The 21,012-nt window shown below is 40.7% G+C and overlaps 1 protein-coding gene and 1 long non-coding RNA gene across 3 annotated transcripts in view; both read right to left on the bottom strand.

The window, feature by feature from the left end:
- LOC145659991 (cell surface A33 antigen-like) overlaps positions 1-477 on the bottom strand; it is a 66,200-nt gene extending 65,723 nt beyond the window's left edge. Inside the window, exon 1 of the mRNA XM_081723952.1 lies at positions 353-477. The gene's annotated coding sequence lies outside the window, so the exon portion shown is untranslated. The remainder of the gene's footprint in view (positions 1-352) is intronic.
- Positions 1-21,012, bottom strand: part of LOC145647300 (uncharacterized) — a 498,552-nt gene that overhangs the window by 110,435 nt on the left and 367,105 nt on the right. The gene's annotated exons all lie outside the window — the stretch shown is intronic.

The following is a 21,012-nucleotide window of genomic DNA, read 5'->3' as shown; positions in this document are numbered from 1 at the left end:
ATTTATACAAAGACTAACGAATGCAAACTAGACAAAGATGAAAACAGTGACAGGAAAACCAAACGAGGGGTCGGAACAGAAAAACCAAAACAAAGAATCATGTGTGTTAAAAACCTGAGAAATTCTTACTTGAACTGCACAAGATATTTGTTACAATTAAAGGAGTATTTGACCATCACTGAACTAAACGTTACTGGTAATGTGCACAGATGACAGCACAACAACAAATATGACAGCAGAAAGTCTACAAGTAACTCAGACAACCAAGACTTTGCTAGTGTGGATACATAAGAAAACCTTAAAGCTGGATTTATCATTTGCAGTTGGATTTGGATCAAAAACAGTGTTTTACCTTTAACGGTGAGTCTGATGTCTTTATATTTCTGGTTTGTAAGATAACACCTGTAGTCTCCCTTATGCTCCTCAGTCAGGTGTGATATCAGTAGAGAGAGATTTCCTGGAGCATGAACAGTACCCAGCTGATCTCTGTTTCTGTACTGTTCACTCTCACTGGTGATCATGTCCCATGAGTTTCTGTTTGTGTTGTATTTCTGCCAGGTGAAACTCTCAGGTTTGGCGTGTGGTTCAGTACAGGAGCAGGGCAGCAGTACTGAGTCTCCTGTGTATGCAGTGATGTAGTCTGTCTTCTGATTCTCTGCCAAACTGCAGCCTGCAGAAACACACAGGATAAAGGCCTAATTATTATTTAATATGACATACTCCGTTATTATTATTATATATGACATACTTAATTATTATATATGACATACTCCATTATTATTAAATATGACATACTTAACTATTATATATGACATACTTAATTGCTCCAGGTCCAGTCACCTGATGGTACTGATGGTACCAGCCAACTGATGATGGTACTGGAAATCACTAAGAGATTTCCCAATAGATGTTGGTATGATGGATGCATGACCATCAAGTTATATGATTTAAATGTCTGATTATATTGATTATAGATTGTCTCTCTCCCTCCCTCCTTCTCTCTGTGTCCCTCTCCCCTCCCCCCCTCTCTCTCTCCCCCTCTGCCCACCCTCGCTCCCTCCCTCCCCCCTTCTCTCCTTCTCTCTCCATCCCTCATTCTCTATTTCTTCCTTTCTCTCTCTCTCTCTCCCTCCCTCCCTCTCTGCCTTCCTCCCCTCCCTCCTTTTTCTCTCTCCTTCTTGCCCTCGCTTTCCCTCCCTCCTTCTCTCTTACTCCCTTTCTCTTTCTCCCCCTCTCTCTAGAGCAAATGAGAACAGTAGTAACTAAATAAGGAAACTAAACAAGTCGTGTGTAATATGGGTATATAACTGACTAGAACCTAAACAGGACAGAAGACAAGAGTCATTAACTACAGCCATGAAATACAAATACAAACAGAAGATGTAACTAGAAACAGACAGAAGTAGAACTGCAGATCCTGCCGCTGGATAGATTTTTTGTTTTATGTAGTACAGTAGTTATTGGTACAGACCAGTCGCTATATGCAGTACGGCCCACCGCCTGCAGTTGAAGTCACTTTTTGTTTTGTAACCACGCCCCCATGATGGCACACACCTGCCCCTGGTTTAATGTTGTGTGTGTCTGTGTGTATTTAAACCCCTGTTGGTGTGTGCATTAGTGTTGGTCATTGTTTGTGTTGCTAGTCCTACGTGTATTCATGTTAAACGTATATGTTTGTGTTGCCGTCGTTAGTGTTCCTGCAGTGTTACGTGTATTCGTGTTATCCGTTTATGTTGTGTGAGTGCCGTCGTCGTAAGCGTTAAGTATCAATAAATGTCTGTCAAAGTCGAGGGAGTCTGTGCGTCCTGCTCCGCGCCCTGCGGCACTCCAGCTGTTACAGCAATCAAGTGGCACATACAACAAATGCTACAGATTCTTGAAGTGCTGATGTTTGTTCAGTTTTCCACCTGATCTCACTGAGTTTGTCTGTGTGTCTAGTGAGGGGTCTGGTGTTGTCTGTACAGGCAAAGGTCTGAGTAACAGAAATTATCCAGTTAGATTCCCATTCTAATTAGATTTCCATTCCTATCATGTATGAAGACTTAAGCGTCGGTCACATCTAACTGCCACCTCGCTCATGTTTTCACATGGGTGGAGCAAAATGAGGGGATTATGGGCGGTCTTGGTATCATGTAATTTTGGGGAACGTAGTCCTTCAGAAAACAGCTAACACTACTTGTGACATTGTTTTAATAATTAGTATAAGAATAGCAGCTGCTTTTCTTTCAGAAAGAAGCAAGTAAAGCTCTTGCCCCTTCAAGTGAATGAGGTTTTTCACCAGGCAGATTTTTCTCGTGTTCGGTGTGAAAGATTATTTATACTGCAGATTTAGTGTCTGATGCTGCCTTTAAATTTAACCTAAATAAGATGCCTTAGCAGGCAGCATATGTCATAGGGAGTGATCTGGAAGCATATTGCTCAGTATTTCCATAGACATTCCAGAAAATTCTAATTTAAAGCCTCAACCCAACCAGCTACAAAATTAAGATAAAAAAAAAGAGCAAAATTACAAGACTTTGTACATAAATGCTTCATGAACTACAAATTCCATAATGCCCTCATACAGGTAGCTGAGATATGTGTACACTGAGAGAGACTGAGCTACAACGTCATTTGTCATGGCATACTATGTCATTTCAACCAAGAAAATCATAACATATTCATATGTGTAGGCCAAACTCTCGACTATGAAGTCTTGTTCTTGTTTGCCCCAACTGTTGTGGTCATCTGTGGTCTCTTACAGAGATATTGTTCTTCATCAATTGTTATTCAGGACAGTAAATCACTCTACCAGCTGTGGGTACCTCTTGGATGTGCTATGACAGGGATGCTGCTCGTATGTGGTCACTCTTTGATTGGTCAGTGTTGGACAAACTCTGCTGTTGATCAATCAAGATAAGACTAAAGAAATTCTGAACCATACGGAGTTAATGCTGGAGCAGAGCTGAGAGTGCAGCTGGAGCAGAGTTGGTGGACTGAAGACGTACATTTGGAGAACTCTCTCCCTTGGGCTTGTGCTCTCTCTCTCTCTCTCTCTCTGTCATACTCTCTCTCAGTCACATTCTCTTTCTGTCTCTCCTTCTCTCTCTCTTTTTTCTGCCTGGAAGCCCCAGCAGACATGCTCTACTGTTCCTGGTCACCCACTTCACCTTCTTTAATGTTCATGTTGTCTTTCTCTCAATCCATCTAGCAGTTAGGTAACATTTAGAAAGTATTTTCTGTGCCACATTTCTGTAACTTATTTACAGAGTTTCATTATAATATCTATTTTATTCTAATTGGTTTCATTATAATATCTATTTTATTCTAATTGGTTTCATTATAATATCTATTCTATTCTATTGTGCATCTACTTCTCTTCTGTTATGCTAATTAACTCTTTGCTACATTGAACTCATGAAGCTCGGCTCTCCGTGTAGTATTTGTAATGAGACTGATGGAGTCCAGACACTCGCAGATGACGTTAATCACTTGATAATTTATTAAGAGAGGAAGTCCAAAGCTGTAGTCAAAATTCTCTGCACTGGTGGATTGAGGCTGAGTGAAGAGCCAGCTATATTTTTCTATATATTTAGACTGCTGACACCAGTTTCCTGTAAAGTATCCAATCTCTGCACTGTAAGTTTAGTAGATCAAACCCTATGTTAGGCTGGCTGAACCACTGACAAAGCAGGATGTATTAAGACTGAGGAATTATAGAAAGGTGGTTATGCATATTCTCATAACACATGCTAGACAATGCAGTAGAGCATTCTCTTCAGAATATAAATTATAATTATAGGCATAATTTGGAATCAGATACATTTTGTAGTTTTATGTGCATTAAACCTTTGCCTGCACCTCTGCCTTTGGTTGTAGGTAAGTGGGACAGGGGTAAATAATTACAGTAACAAGCTCCAAATATGTCACTTGTAATGTCAAACTGACATCAACATTGACTAAATAAACTTTTATGACTCTTTGTTTACGCCCATTTGCAACTTGCCATAGCAAAGCCTTGCTTCTTATTTTAGATGTTTCAAATCAAAAAGCTAAAATAAGAACACATTAGTGATTTTGATCCAGCTGGTCCACCTACATTAATGATCTGCACACTGTGCAGTTTTCAGAACGATAATGTAACGTGGAGGCAGACAGGACTTTACACACATGTGTAAACGAAAGTTCTTCATTTGCAAAACAGGTGGACACAACAGCAAAATTAACCAAATGATGCAAACTAAACACTGATTAAATGGAACACCAAAAAGGGAGAAAAACGATACAGGAACTGTGCAGAAACAATAAAATTGTGATGTAACATTTAATACTAAGGCATCAAAGCTCGTATCACACTGTGTACCGAAGCCTGTATCAGTTACTATTAGCACTAAAGTGAATAATACCATTAATATTACCACTAAAGTTACTAACAACACGTGACTAATGATGGTCAAAGCTTCAGACGTCACTGAAGCACAGGATGAGGGTGAGACTGTTTCATAAGTTTGGCACTGTCCTATAACTTGGAAGCTTTATCTTTTTACTAAAAAATTGGAAATGTGCAAATTATAGAACCCAAAAGGGAGGGTAAATGTTTCATTACATCAACCTGTTGTCTCCCAGTACAGTTTTGTATTATGTTTTCACATAAAAAGGGAAACAATGATTTTAAACAAATTACTGCAGAATTTAATTACTAAACATCATTACTGATCATCATTTTTTTGATGATGGAGTGTTGTATAGTTCATAGTTCTGCGCAGTTTTGAATCAATGGCTGCAGTAATTTCTGAGAACCACCAGGTGTCGTTGTTTTGTCACCAGCTTTCAATGCTCCAAAGCTTCGAATCCTTTAGCAGTACAATAAGGAAGAACCCCAAAGGCTTCACAGGACTTCATCTGCACATCATTACCAAAAAGGAAGTAAAGACACATCTGCAGATAAAAAAAACAGCTGCATTCCACAACACACTACACACAGCTACAGCAGTAACGCTGCTACACATCTTATACACTCTACAAAACTACAGTGTACTGAACGCTCCAAAAACTGCAGCCCAGACTACAGTCTGCCTGTGGGAATCACCACACAACTATGACCTGGAACTCTACAACTCTCTCAGTAGAACTCCACTGAAATTCTCCACCCACTAATGTCCACAGTACAGGGGAAGTGTGTTCAAGTGCAAACTAAATTATTCCTCCCCATCTTTCTCTCTCACATACAGACTAAATATAACAGTGAAACAGTGTCTTATATTTTTCCTTTATTTTATAATTTTCTTTGGTGTCCTCTTACAATGTTTTTGTGGCGTTATCTTCCAAAAAGAGTCATAATTCAGTTTTACACAGCTATTTTCCAACCTCTCTTTATCCCTTGGAATTAAACAGGCAGTTTCTGTAGCTGTTCCTTTAAGATGTAAGATAAATGAGCTCTGTTCTGATTGGCTGCCCTGTATTGTGCTTCATTTAAAAAGCACTAAGAGCTGAAATATGTCTGAGAACTGCAATGTAGGTGTTAGGGGTTAAACTGCTGTAGGCCAAAGAGGCAGAGATAAGTAAATGAGCTGGTTCTCATGACATCAGAGAAACAGTGATTTCAAAACAGGCTATTTTTACAGATTAGATTCCATATATGGACTGTAAGAAATGGGAGAGTAAACAATGTGTTTTAAAAATGTAACAATAATTACATATTACTTAAAAATTATTTATTTCAATAAAGTGAGTGACATTCAGTTTTTCATGGTAGGGGCCCAGATATGACTTTGGCAAAACCAATAAGCAGAGTCAGTCTGCACTGTTTGTATTTGGTATCTTTTGTGGTGCTGTGGTTGTTAAGGTGCAGTTCCATCTCTGAATCAGTGTCTCACCTACTTCACCTTCACTCTTGTTGCTACACTTGTATTCCACATTATGTTTGATTTACTGTTTCTTTTCAAGAACACAGAAGGTAAACACATGTGCTACAGTTTACAAACTTGATCCAAATTCATGAACGCTCTACAAATTCAGAAAACACTTTTCCAAAATATAGCACACATCATTTTGAATAATGTGATGCAACTTCAGAAAACAGTTCCATTGTGTTGTGACTGAGTTTGCAGCATTTCTGAAGTTGCACTTCATTTCGGAACTGTAGCACATGCGTTTCCATTCTAATGAATTTGCTTTTTTTTTTTAATTTTTGCATTTTCTGCACAATGGGTCTTCACACCCATCATAAAGCTGGACCTGGATACCTCACTTGTCTTGCCAAATGTATTTATTCATCACTAGTCCAGCTCTTTATCCTGTAGGTAGTGAGTTCTGCCCCTCCTCTGGTCTCCATGGTAACACAGAGTAGTATCGTCTTGGATATGATGAGCTTGTCAGAATTCATGAGATCAGAACTCACTGTAGCCTCTCCCTGAAACCCACCCCCACGCCCCACTTAGTAAAACACACAGAAGCACCAAACCGTTACATCATACACCACACGTAAAGGACTGTACCACATATACAATCAACCACAATGAGGTGTGACCTCTGTCACAGGCAGCTGGATACAGAAGTGGGTAGTGGACAAGAACTGCATCATACACAGAATGAACAAGTGAGGAAAAAATACCACTAACAGAAACAGTGTGTGTTTTGTGTGTGTGTGTGCAGCAGCAGCATGGGCTGTCCAAGCCTCCTGACCAATTGATGAACAAATGAGCAATAAATAACACAACCAGAAATAAACAAGTGAGCACATTTCACACGTAGCACCCAGTGTACACAGATTAGCAATACATATGTGAGGAGGAAGCGGTGCATGCTGGGAATTCTCACATCTGTAAACTGGTAGCTATGACTATGGTGACATCAGAACAACTTGGGACTAAATAAGAAAACAGTCACTGGAGTGAATTTATGCTGCCAGAGTCAGTTAGTGAGTGACTGATTAAACCATGAAGTTTAGAGCTGAATCTCTGTCACTGATGTGGATTTGATGACTTTGACCGTCTTCATGCGTGAGTGAAAGAAGTAAACATGTCGTTCACACACCACTCAGAGGAACAGCACAGCAGAATTTTAAGCTCACGAACCCAAAACGAAGCATGCGCATATGCATGTCTGTGTGTGTGTTATTTATGTATTGCTAAAGTGCACCAAGTTTAGTAATACATATGTGAGGAGGAAGAAGTGCATGCTGGGAAATTGTACTGTCTTTATGGTTTTAGTTTTTTTCTCATTTGTTCATTTTTTATTTGTAAATTTTTCTAAGCATCTAAGATAAGAGGAACAACATAGGAGAACTCGAAGCCCAAGCACCCAACAAGGAGAGAGAGTGTGTGTGTGTCTGTGTGTGTGTGTGTGTGTGTATGTGTGTGAGAGAGAGAGAACAGGGCAGGGTGGGGGAGGGGGTGTTTTTGCATCTACAAGTATCCCTTTGAATGTACATTTACTGTGTGGGTAAAATTGTCTCTTTCTCCAAGTACTTCAGATGTGGATCTGGCCATCATACAGCAGCTGTGCATGTTTTTGTTTGTGTGTGTGTGTGTGTGTGTGTGTGTGTTTGTGTGAGTTATGTATTGTTAAATTGTTAAACAGTGCTCAAAGGAGGAAGAGGTCCTTGCTGGGAAACGGTACTGTTTTTGTGATATTACAGGTTTTTTGCAAGACACAAAAACGGGGGCATGAGACACAATAATTGAAACCACTAACTCACGTAGCCCATTTCCTGACCTGTTATACTAAACCAAAAGCACCTTCTCTGATTTACACTCATTTTGTATATCTAAAACACATTTTTTTTCAATACGCTAAACACAATTCTCTATATTGGACACATCATTCAACAGAAATACGTGTTTCTTATGGAAAACCCTCAAATGCAAATGATGCATCCATTTATCAATTAATCAAACCCAGTACTCATAGGTGAAGACATTTGACAAATTTTACTAATGACACTTAGAAATCAGAACCTGAGCACTATAAAGAGGCCACAGGCTCGATATCTTGGTTGGATATCAATGGAGGTCAGTACTGGAGAGTGAGGATGAGGAAGAGGATGAGGGGGAGGAAGAGCAACCATCACGGATGAGATCTGGGCCACTTTAGTTGACCATGTGGTTAAGTATGGGTTGTGTTTCAGGAAAGCTGAGCAGGACTCTAGCCTAATTGGAGTCACTACACTGTAGGAAGTGTCAGCAAGTACTATAGTCAGTGTCCCTGAGCAGCACGGGGGTAAACCATAATAAACAGGTAAAAAACTGTCTTCACAGTGGCAGACAGCTGTCTGGCTGAAACCCTCTGGGAAGTCCTGATAGCGGAGACCTGCTAATGGAAATGGATTTATTCAGTACCAGTCCAACTCTTTAACCTGCAGCTAGGGAGCTCTGCCCCTCCTCTGGTCTCCACAGTAAAATAGAATAATACCATCTTGTTTGACTGCTAGCTCAATAAGGGATATTATGGGTAGGTCAAAATTCATGAGATCAGAATTCTCTTTAGTCTCTCCCCCAAACCCACCCACACTCCCCACTTGGGCAAACACACAGAAGCACCAAACACATACATCACACACCCCATGTACAGGACTGTACCACATACACAATCAACCACAATGAGGTGTGACCTCGGTCACAGGTAGCTGGATACAGAAGTGGGTAGTGGACAAGAGCTGCATCATACACAGAATGAACAAGCGAGGAATAAATAACACAAACAGAAATAAACAAGTGAGCACATTTCACATACCACACCATGATAAAAAAAAAAAACAAATTGTTTTTGTAAATGTACAGAGTTATAGGGCAAAAATGATGCTTGTAAGAGTCACAATACTCTTAATTTCATCAGTTTTAGTAATGTCCCTACAATTCCTATCGTATGCTGGTCTGAAGTAACTAATTAGCAAGTAATTAGCACCGGTTCCTCTCTACCGGACCGAACCACAGCGCAGATTTCAGTGCCACTTAACAAATAAAGTCAACAAAATGACTTCATTCTCCCTTAACCCAGGTGGACAAGATATGTTTGGAGTCCATATTTTTCTCCTTTAGTTTAGAACAAAAGCTGCTAACATTGCTAACAAACACTGGAAGCCAACAGCAACGATAGCTAATAGGATTTGTAAATAAGTCAGATATCGAGCTACATGTCCTCAAACCTCATCCAGGTCGCTTCCCGGTGACGTGTTTCTTCACTTGTCTACACCTGTAGAGAGAAGGTAACACTCACCATCAGCAGCGTGGAGCACAAGGAGCAGATAAACACACACCTGCATTCTTACTGAGTTGCACACACAGCTACAGCAGGACTGCTGATACACACCGTACACACTCTTCAATACAGTCTACTGAATGACTTCACAGCTACACTTATAGTGGAGAGGAAGTGTATTCAGATGAAACTCTGACGAACTTTTATTCGCATCTCTCTCACACTCACATTCACACACACACACAGATATATTTGGTACAGCCTCTTGGTACTGTTGCTTTCAGCATCTGCATAACAAAATCCTTTTCTTACCTGCAATAATGTGCTGGTTAAAAGTATGACTGTCTTTATCTCAGTAAAATATACATCAATCTTATAAAAGGAATGCTTGCCTTTTTACTTTTTAGAAATTATATCAGTCTTATCTACCGTTTTTTTTTTGTTTTTTTTTTTTTTTAATTCGTGTTTCCATATAATTTAAGTGTAGTATAGGTCCACCTAGTGGATTGCGGTTTTGACAGGATTTTATCAGTGTAAAATGCACTTGGAAAAAATACCTGCCAGTATGTTAAACTGAATAAGTTTTGGTTTGAAATTTTAATTACACGTAAACTCATAAGAGTTTACTGAGTTGTGCACCCAGTCACACGTCCACACCGTCACGGAACGCTCCGCCCCCCACGAGTCACGTGTGTTTTGTAACCACGCCCTCCGGGACTGCACACACCTGCGCAGGGTTTACTGTTTGTCTATTTAAACCTGTGAGTATGTGCACCGCTGTTGGTTATTGTCGCTACATGTGTGTTAATTTCGAGCTCTGTAGCCGCAACGTTAGTTTGTGTAGTCACGTGTTAATGTATATCTGTTCATTGTTTAATGTTAAGTGTAGAGTCATGTTTATTGTGTTATGTGTGAGTGCTTCCTGTGTCGTATGTGTTTAATGTTAATAAATGTCTTGCACCGTCAAGGAAGTCTGTACGTCCTGCTGCACTCGGGCCAGCAACATTACACACACACACACAGGTCTGCAGTGCATGTGTATATTTGCCTTGAGTACCCCCACACACACTCGTCTGTTGTACGTGTGTGTATGTTGTGTGCTGTCCTCCTCTATCCTCTTTAGTGCTGATCTGTGACTGTCTTACTGTACGTGTGATCTCCCTGCAGCAGGAGTGAGACATTACTGACCACATGAAGAACTATCTGACTGCTCCTCAACAAAGCCCAACATACCTAAACACACTGTTTTTAGGACTGAGGGGTGTGAGTGTTTGAGCATGTGAGAACTGAAACCATGACAAATACTTCAGCTCACACACACTTCTCTCTTTCTACTTTTAGTGGTTCATATTTGTCCTCCCTCCCTCCTTTGGTCTGTGGTATTCTGACTTGTTCCTGCATGCAGATTGTCACCAGGCTGAATATTCATGTTCACAGGAGCAAATAAGCACAATGAATTCATGCAGAATCTAAACTCTAAACAATGAATTACAAATTTTCAGTTGTATACATTTCAAGTGCTTGTGTGTGTGTGTTAATCTGATACTAGCGTGTTGTGTTTTATCTCCATGAGCGATCTACAATGGACAGTAAAGTACATTACATCATCTTGTTGTCACACGATACCAACATACACGTCTCCAACTTCCTAACAGACAGATCACAATCAGTACGGGTGGGCAACTGTGTCTCATCCACCCTCACCCTCAGTACTGGAGCTCCCCAGGGTTGTGTCCTAAGCCCCCTGCTCTACTCACTCTACACATAAGACTGCGTGGCCACTTCCAGCTCTACCATCATTGCCAAGTTTGCTGGCGATACCGTCGTCATGGTTCTGATCTCGCACAACAACGAGAGGGCCTACCTGGAGAACTGGTGCCAGGAAAATAGTCTCCTCCTAAACGTCAGCAAGACAAAGGAGCTGCAGCAAGAAGCAGGAATGGCACTACCAGCCTGTTAGGATTAATGGAACCACGGTGGAGAGAGTAGACAGTCCTGGTCCCGCCACACCAACTCCCTGGCAAAGAAGGCTCGTCAGCGTCTTTACCGCCTCAAACATCAAAGCGACTTCAGACCGCCCTCTAAGGTGCTGCGAACCTTCTACACATGCACTATTGAGAGCATCTTTACAGGAAACATCACAGTCTGGTTTGGGAACTGCACCAAGCAGGAGAGACAAGCACTCCAGAGCATGGTGCGTTGAGCAGAGCGGAACTTCATATGGAACTTCTTGACCTACAGACCACCTACTACAAGTGTTGCCAGACCAAGGCCAGGAGGATTGTGAAGGACTGTCCCAACAATAGGCCACCTATCCCAACAATAGGCTCTTCTCTTTGTTGAGGTCAGGGAAGCGCTTTCGCTCCCTGAAGACCAACACGGAGAGACTGAAGAGGAGCTTCTTCTCGCAGGCCATTTGGGCCCTGAATCAGGCCAACTGATGGAACTGAAGGGACTACTCTGTGTATGATGTCCACAAACATCATAAAAAAAAAAAATAAAAAAAAAACTGTGAATTTTAAATTGTAAAAACTGGAAATTGTACATTGTATATATGCATAGTATACATCCTGTCTTCATTCATCATAACATATTTATTTATTCATTAAACCACTCTCCATTACCCTGTATCTCTCCTCAGCCACGGACAGAGCAGTTACATAAAGCATTTCACTGCCAGTTATAGCATGTATGACTATGTACGTGACAAAGAAACTTTGAAATTTGACAGAGTCTGAGGCCTCTGCTACCAGGCCAGTGTTGAGAGGTCATTCCTGAACCCCCCCCCCCCCCAAATTAAATTAAATAAATAAACATATTTAATAAGGCCATATGTGCAGAGCATGACTAACCTGACTGTGTACTGCTTTCCCAGTGGGTTTTTGCATTACACACACATACTTACACACTCACACAGTGACTATGTTTTCACTGGCTTTTCGTCAAGGGAAAAAGGATGTGAGTTTTGCCTGCCACATGCCCAATGTCTCCATCGAGGGTTGGCCAGATAACCTCAGATAACCTCAACCAAAGCCCTAGTACCACGCTATTCTTAATCAGTTCAATAGCAGTGTTTTTATGAGGCACTCCATTCTTAAAAATTATATTGTAGCCTTGCATTATTCAATTCCATAGAAATGTATTTGTATAATGCGCTTCTCAGCAGTTGTTATCACAAGGCAACATTACATAAATTAGCTTTAAGAGATCAAGAATCCAGGCTCATCCTCTTCTGTTCGACACGGGATGGTATGCATATTATAGTTCCCTAATTTACACACCCTTGTACGTGGACATGCCTAATAATTTAGTCTCTCTTTCTGCTGAGGTTCACCTATCCCTGATGTCATGATGTTACTGAGCCTACACCCGCCTCATCTGCCATGGCTCCTCCCTCCACCCCCTGATGTACCCTACTGTAGCCCAAACAAACAAACAAACAAACAAACAAACAAACAAAAACCCCACATGCACTCTAGTTTTATATTGTGTCAGTCTTAGTAATGTCCCTATAAGTCCTACTTTATGTTAGTATCTAATTAGCAGTTAGCAGGTAATTAGCACCGGTTCCTCTCTACCGGACCAAACCACAGCGCAGATTTCAGTGCCACTTAACGGGACAGGTCGGCAAAGAATCAAATTTACTTTATTTTCCCTTAACCCGAGTGGACGAGACATGTTTGGAGTCTAAACTAAAGGAGCACATTTTGGTCCTTTAATTTAGAACAAAAGCTGTTAATGTTGCTAACAGACCATGCTTTTACTCAATATATGTACAAAATTTCATTTTAGACATTTATTATATATTTCAATATTACTTTATTCATGTATTGCACTACTGTGAACCACAGAATTTGGTAAACCTATTTCAAACACCAAAACAGTTCCCAATTAGTAAAGGGATTTTTTTTCACATGAGATGAAAAATGTCCATATTCCATAATATTACTTTATACAGTGATCTATGTCAGATTCTACCTTATTAGGAAGATAGCTGAGATTGTTCTGAACACTATGATATCAAACATGTTATTACCTTTAAGGTGAATTTAGGAAACAGACATTGCTCTGAGCCATCAGATGTTTAAATGATGGTGCTACACCAAAATCTGTGACCACTGAATTCTGTCACTGTAGAACCTGCAGCACACATATCACCATTTCTGACAGCTGTGACCGCACTGTACCGTCATAATAAATAAGTTTAACACCAATCAGAATGTTTTTTAGGTGTTGTGATTTCTGATGGCTGGGTGCTGCTGCTCTCTGCTGATCAAAAAAATTAATTGTGTTTTATTATTACGTTTATGTATTTTTCCCAAGGAATCATTTTTCTGCATTTTATGTGTATATCTCTGTTGAAGGATTTTTTGATATTTGACCTTTAAATAGCAGCATATTTTTTCTGTTATTAATCATGTCTTTTAAGGTCAAATGCCAACCGTTGTCTGTACACATCACTTCCACTGTGAGAGTCTATTGCTGTTTCATAAGTAAAGAGCCAAAGCAGGACAGAGAGTTGTGGTTTCTGTTTATACCCACTGATAACCAAGAACATCATGAAGGTGTGTGGTGCAGTTTGACAGCAGAATGTGTGTAGAGTGCAGTTCACTGACAGCAGTTGGATGCCACTATCTGTTGGACATCACTATCTGTGATGTGTCGAGCTGGGGGGAATTGGCACACACACACGAGAAACATGCACCCACACCCATGCACATTCATTCATACATACATACATACATACATACACATACATACACACACACACACACACACACACACACACACGCACACACACACACACACACACACACACACACACACACACACACACAGACACACGGCTGCTTCAGGATGAACAGACCCACATTGAAGGACCTGGAGAAAAAACATAATTTTACACACACCCTAAATATACAAAGTGATACACAACTACTACCCCACCCACACACCCACACCCACACTCACAAATACATGCATGCTCCTGTATACGCATATATGCATATATAGCTACCAGTTGACAGATGTGAAAATTCGCGGCATGCATCTCTTCTTCCTCACATATGCTTCCTCCTCACATATGCTCCTCCAATGCTGATGCACACAAACACATACACACATTCATGCCTATTCTAACACAGTCATGCATGCTTGCACACACACACACACACACACACACACACACACACACACACACACGTCCATGCTTCTTTTCTGGTTTTGTGGACTTTAGGTTCTGTTGTGATCCAGCTATGAGCTTTGTGTTTTAATCAATCAATCACTAACTGTCTCAGGCAGTATGGTTTCTGTCACATTCACTCCAGTTTAAAGTTTTCTTAAGCAGTCTTAATTTTTTTTTCTTTTGTCTCTGTTTTCAAAGCAATGAGTTTACAAATGTGAAAATTCCCAGCATGCATGTCTTTCACCTCCCATAAGTATTGCCACAGCAATTGGTCAACAACTCTGAACATGTTTTACTAAAGGCCATCCTTATTCAGTCCTTTTACTGATATCTACATCTCAAGGTGCAAACCATGATTAAACCTCTATGTCATCTCTTGGAAAGACTGAAACAAAAACACTGAATGAATGATGGAACTTTTTTTTTTAAATGTTATTCTCTATACATTTGTCCCAGTCAAAAAGTCATCTGCACAGAATATAACACAAAGAAGTAGGAATTAGACATGCTGAGACGGTACAGTGTAGTAGAGTTTGTGGACAAGCATCATCCATCTCGGTTCTCCAAGTCAGTTTCTCCCACAGGATGGCAGTGCCGTCCTGGAGTGATAAAGGCAACATGAGTCAGAGGGAAACACCTGATAGTCAGAGTCCAGTCAGTGGGAGGAAGTGGACTGCAGTGTTTACACAGGTATGGTGGACACTCCCCCATCCTCCTCAGTCGGGGGTGATATGAGTAGAGAGATATTTCCTGGAGTATCTTTAAGATGCTGAACTCTGCCTGTGTAACCCTGAGTCTGGTCAGTGAGGTAGATTTCTTCCTCTCTGAAGATCCATTTAAGAGTGTGTGGTATGTGACATTCAGTCCAGGAGCAGGTCAGTAGAACAGACCCTCCCACATGACCCTTTTGGTTCCCCCAGTTAATGTGCAGTCTGTGAAAATCACCTCATGGAAACAGTTCAAATTTCCCAGGATGAGGACCTCTGCCATCCTTTTTGAGTATCAAACAGGCCTTGACCTCCATAGTAACCTACAGTAACATACACACTCTTTAGAAACATAGTCTACTGAATGTTCTACACTTACAGTGGAAAGGAAGTGTATTCAAATGAAATTTTGACAAACTTCTAACCCCAACACGCACACCAAATATTTTTACCACCCTGTTTTGTCATTTCATTTCACTATCGGTTCAAAGGCATCTTTTCTTCTTATTAATGAAAATATCACATGAAATTAGAACAGCTAAAGAATTGGCTTCCTGAGACTTTTAAAAAGTGTTGAACAGATGTTAAGGAGCATTTTAAATACAGAGCATTCTTATTACCCGCAATGCAGTGTGTTAAGCATTTGGATGGTCAACCCTCAGTGAGGAGTCCGGTTTCATCTTTGTGAACCTCAGGTGCCTGGAGAGAAGTCCTGAGTTGCACACAGGACACTGAGTCAGCAAGCACTCCGAAGTGCTCCAGCTTATTGTCACACAGGGCTTAGAATATATAGACAGCATGAGTGACAAAAAAGAGGAAGAATGTAGTTTTGGCAGACAATAAACATAGAAAACCTGCTTGGCAACATTATAAAGTAACTAAAATGTCTATAGAATCTCTGCTTGGCAACAGACCAAAGATAAATGATTTAAAAATAGCTATTATACTGTTTTTAAATGGAACCATTTGTCAGAGGATATTTGAAGATCCTGACAACGGTGTGCAGCCTAGCATTGAAAAGTCATGGAAATACCAACCTGTTCATTGAACAGTTGTGGCGTCCTCCAGTGTTGTTAATTGATGTGATGTTGGTTAAGTAACAGGTGGCTCGCCAGTTCACAGCTACCAGAGGGAGGCCACAAGCCGGGAGCTAATCAGGGTTTGTTAGCCGGATCTCCTTCGGGTGGCATCACCCTACATAACAGCTTCATAAAGGCCCCTCTTAGAAAAGTCTTGTTGTGACACACGTATGTTACATCTGTCAGGGTGCCTCACCCCTGATCAACCTGACAGTCACAGGTTACATATTGAAATTGTGATTGGTGGGTTGTGGGAGTTGTGCATGCAGACAAAACCACACCGAGGCACATGGTGCATTGCATTGCTCCTCCATGTTTTCCTCAGTGTCGGTTGGCAGTTGGTTTATGGGGCAGAGTTGGTGGCTCTTAATGAGGGTACAACCTAATCAGAGTGTGCCAAACAGCTAGCAGGAGGCCTGGTTGGCTCAAATGGTCTTCCCATCAAAACTTCGAAAGGGGCCACTTTTGTGGTTGCACTAGGAGTCATATGCATTTCACATAGAACTGCAGCTAGCAGTTTTTTGATCATGTAGTGTGTTCATTCCACTATGCCTGACGACCGAGGGTAATAGCGGATGTGAAATTTTGATGCTCAGATATTTACAGAGATGATGAGTCATGCAAAACATCAAAGCACTCATACAGGCAACATTCAGAATGGTAGAGAAAAACAGAAGATGTATTTATTGACACCAGTATGGTTTACAACAAAGGAGTTGCCTCGAGAACAACTGCAGACCTTACATTTTGGATCTTCTTTTAGCCTTCTTCATCCCCCCCGACCAAAGTAGAGTGTCACCCTCCAAGGACGCCATTTCTTATTGTCTTATGTCTCAGTGAAATGTTGTGTCTCCAGTCTTAGCCCTCCATTACTTTTTCACACTTATCTGTACCATCTTTGCATTAGAAAAATCATCTTTGTGTGTTAATATCTGCTTTGGTCATTATTTATATTCCAGCATTCAGCCCATATGTGTCATTTCGCCCGATTCCTCCTCACAGTACAGCACCCAGCAGACTGTTTGTCACCCAACCCAGGGCTCCACCAATCATGAACTTCACGTCAGATCGTCATTACCGGAATATTGAACTCCCCTGTGTACTTGATTATTTAAGCCTGTCTCGAACATTAGGACACTGTGAAGTATTGCCTCTAGAGTCCTATGCATACCGAACGTTCTTTGGATTGTTTTTCTGTGTACCGACCCTTGACTTTCTAACAATGTTATGGCCATCTGGTGGTGCTACCACTGCAGTAGGACTACAAGTTCAAATGTAGCCAGTTGTGCTGTTTTGAGTCTGGGCCTACACTGCACTATGTAGTACTGTGCACAGTGGCTTGGTGGTTAGCATGTCTGCGTTTCAGAATTGGTGTCTCAGGAGTTTCTGCATGTCTGCGTAGGTTTCCTCTTTGTTTCCTGGGTGCTTTCTCCCACACGCCAAAAACATGGAGGTTAGGTTGATTGGTTACTCTAGAATGTCCTGGTGTTAATGACTGCGAACTCAGTGGTGGATGGTGCACTGTCCTGGGTGTTGTCCTCTCTCTCCCCTTCCTGTACATGATGCAGTCCCCCGGGGGGCTGTGGTTTCCAGTTGACTGAAGATTGGGCACAATTGACTGCCGATTGCTCTTGTGTACTGAGAAAGGCGCTATATAAGGGTAAAGTCATATCATAGAAAACTCTAGCAATAAATAGACTTGAAACAAAAAAACTTGTGTGTGACCACTGCTTCACCACAGCAGTGCAGAAACAGTTGCTGTTTCTGGTCTAAAATGGGCTTTAGACTCTGATCTGGTGGACGCCCACTGCGTGAAACCTTGAGAAATGAAACCACAACAGACGTCAGACACCTTGATCTCTCAGACCAGAACAGACACACTTTATTCTGGGGCATTCACAAGATGCTTTGAGATCATCGTTAAACATGGGCGTCCAAACCACAAAAATTAAACATAGCATTTTGCGTTTTATATATAACAAATGACGTTTAGACTTCATTTGTCTAATGAGCTAGCACTGACACTGAAGCGTAGATTTTACCAGATTAAAGCCAGAGCCCTTTTTAGACCATAAGCAGCAACTGTTTCTGCACTGTTGGGGTGAAGCATTGATCACACACAGTTTTTTTTGTTTTGTTTCGAGTCTATTATTATTTTACCCTTATATAGTGCCTTTCTCAGTACCCAGGAATGCTTTACAATCAACACACTGCACCATGTTTTTATATCCTGTCAACACAATCAGCAGTCAATTGTGTACAGCATACTCTCAACTGGAAACCACAGCCCCCTGGGGGACTGCATCGTGTGCAGGAAGGGAAGAGAGAAGATAACACCCAAGACAAAGCACCATCCACCACTGAGCATGCAGTCATTAACACCTGGACAATCCAGAGTAACTTGCGTAACTTGAATATGGTTTCACAGAAGCAGTCGTTTGGTCAGTGTGGGTGTTTGTATCATGAAGCATCGTGTCACAGAACAGGAAATGACAGCAAGAGTTCTCAGCAGTCAGAGGATGATGTAGCACCATGTGTGTTCGGGGAAGTCTAAAAAGAACCGCTAATGATAAAATGAAAAGAAGAAATAAGAGCTCTGGCCAAGTTCATTTGTTCTCAGTTCCTCTCTGCTGGGTGCACATTAGGGTCAGGTGGACTGAAGTACTGCTGAGAGACTGCTGGAGTCAGTGTGTGTCCACAGTGGTAGTGGAGTTCTGGGTGTAGAGTTGTCAGTGTGTGATGGGAGGTCAGTGGTGTTTCCATAGTGACAATGCTGCTGAGTTTGTGTCTTCTCTTCACTGAAGGTGAGTGTGAAATTCTCTTTTAATGCTGAATTGCATTAAATTGTACATTTATTTGTTAATATAAAATGTTATTTAAGCAAGCTGACTTTCTCAGGTAGAACTGGAAAAATATTTTGCTTAACAAATAATTATTAAATATTTCTGCATATCTTATGACTCCATCTTATGAAGTCTGTGTACTTTTTAATATAGTTAAAATATAATTGTCCTATATTTCCTGGTATACGTTTCTATAGGCTACACTGTAGTAAAGAGTAGAAGACAATTACATGTTATTGCTTTAGTACGTCTTTGTCTCCATGTGCTTTTGTATGTTTTAGTTTGTAGCTCCTCCCCTGCTCTGCCCCTTGACATGTGTCTCATGAGTTTTGTCTCTTACCCCTCCCAGTAATTGTTCCCAGATATTCCCTGTTTGTCTCCTGCTGTATAAATACACTAATGCTAATGTCTGCAGTCATGGTAGTGTATGACCCTACTTTCATGTAAATACTTGTCGTGAAATAACTCAGCTCAGTGAATACATCAAATATAACATCCAGGCTCCACTTTTACAGCAGTGTTCTTAATCTATTAGTGGTGTGAGAAAAATATGGTTTGTGGACTAAATTGTGGTAGAAAAGTATTAGATATGTGTATGCATTTTAATGTGGTCTGAGAGCTCAGGATGTCTGACGTCTGCTGCGGTTTCATTTCTCACAGTTCCAAGCAGTGGGTACCAGATCAGAGTCTAAAGTCAATTTTAGACCAGAAGTGACAACCGTGTTGCTTCTGTGCCTCTGCAGCTGAACTGTGGTCACACACTCACAAGCTTAGTTTCCTTCTAGTCTATTTCTTGCCTTATGCCATGACAGGCTTATCAGTGGTTTCTAGCTAGAAATAGTACAAAATACTACTTTTATTCGGTAAAGTGTAGTTTAATACTCAAAACAGCACAACTCTGACTGCTGGGTCTATTCTAACGTGAAATTGGGATAAAGGATGATGTTTTAAACAAAGACTAAAACTAGAACTAGGCTCCAGTGTGTTCTCAATGGCAGGTCTAGTTTGAATTTAATTTAGTACAAAACAGGTTTAGTATGTGTAGGACTGGTATGGTTACTGATAATTTGGGGAATATTGTGTACTGTGAGAAGAGATGTCAGTACTTCACTGAGAAAAGGGACTGCTCATGTACTACCCAAACCATGTCTATGTTCAAAAGCTGATTTACAGAGTTTATCAAAGTTTAAATAGGTTCTTATTGTGAGTAATGCAGGTTTTTGTTGTTTGTTTTTAACTCATTCAGTAAATTCAGAACTTCATATTACTCACAAAAAATCTTAAAGAACTTTTCTACATAAGCAATGGTCCACAAGAAATTATTGTGATGTGGAAACTGAAAAACCAAACAAAAAGCAGGTCCTCTCACTATATATAAATTCTTAAATGTGTGTGTGTGTGTGTGTGTGTGTGTGTTTGCATGCTTATAGACTCTGAAGACAAAGCACACAGCATTCTGTAGTGACAGTGCATAATAGTTCAAAGTATATTTACCAATAAAACAAATTTGATACAATGAATAAAATATTAAGTACACAGGACATCATAAGACAGTGCAAACCTACAATATATCAAGCTATGAAAAAGTAATGCAAAAATTTGTATGTGCGCAAGCTTTGAGGTGATTAACTCTATAAACTGCATTTTAAAACTATAAACTTAGAAAGAGGAGTTTGAGAATAAGAGCGATGGGATAATATGTCTGTTTGTTTCTCTCCTCTACATCAGACTCCACCCCCTTTGCTTTATAATGAGCATGTGTGTCTCCTATATGGTTTCACAGATGCAGCATCATGGTCAGTGTGGGGTTGTGGGATACATCACAAAAGAAGAAACAACCAGAGTCCTCACAGTCAAAGGACATGATGGCACTGTGTGTGGTTTTGTATGTCTCTGTAAAGCTGGTGATGTGAACTTGAAAAGAAACATAAGAGCTCTGGCCAAGTTCATTTGAAGTAATGCTGTGAGAGTTCTGGAGTCAGTGTGTGTCCACAGTGGTAGTGGAGATCTGGGTGTAGAGT

Source organism: Electrophorus electricus, chromosome 2, assembly GCF_041902795.1.
Source record: "Electrophorus electricus isolate QZ-2024a chromosome 2, ASM4190279v1, whole genome shotgun sequence".
NCBI classification, from domain to species: Eukaryota; Metazoa; Chordata; class Actinopteri; order Gymnotiformes; family Gymnotidae; genus Electrophorus; species Electrophorus electricus.
The sequence above is the reverse complement of the archived record's forward strand: the minus strand, read 5'-3'. Positions and strand labels throughout refer to the sequence as shown.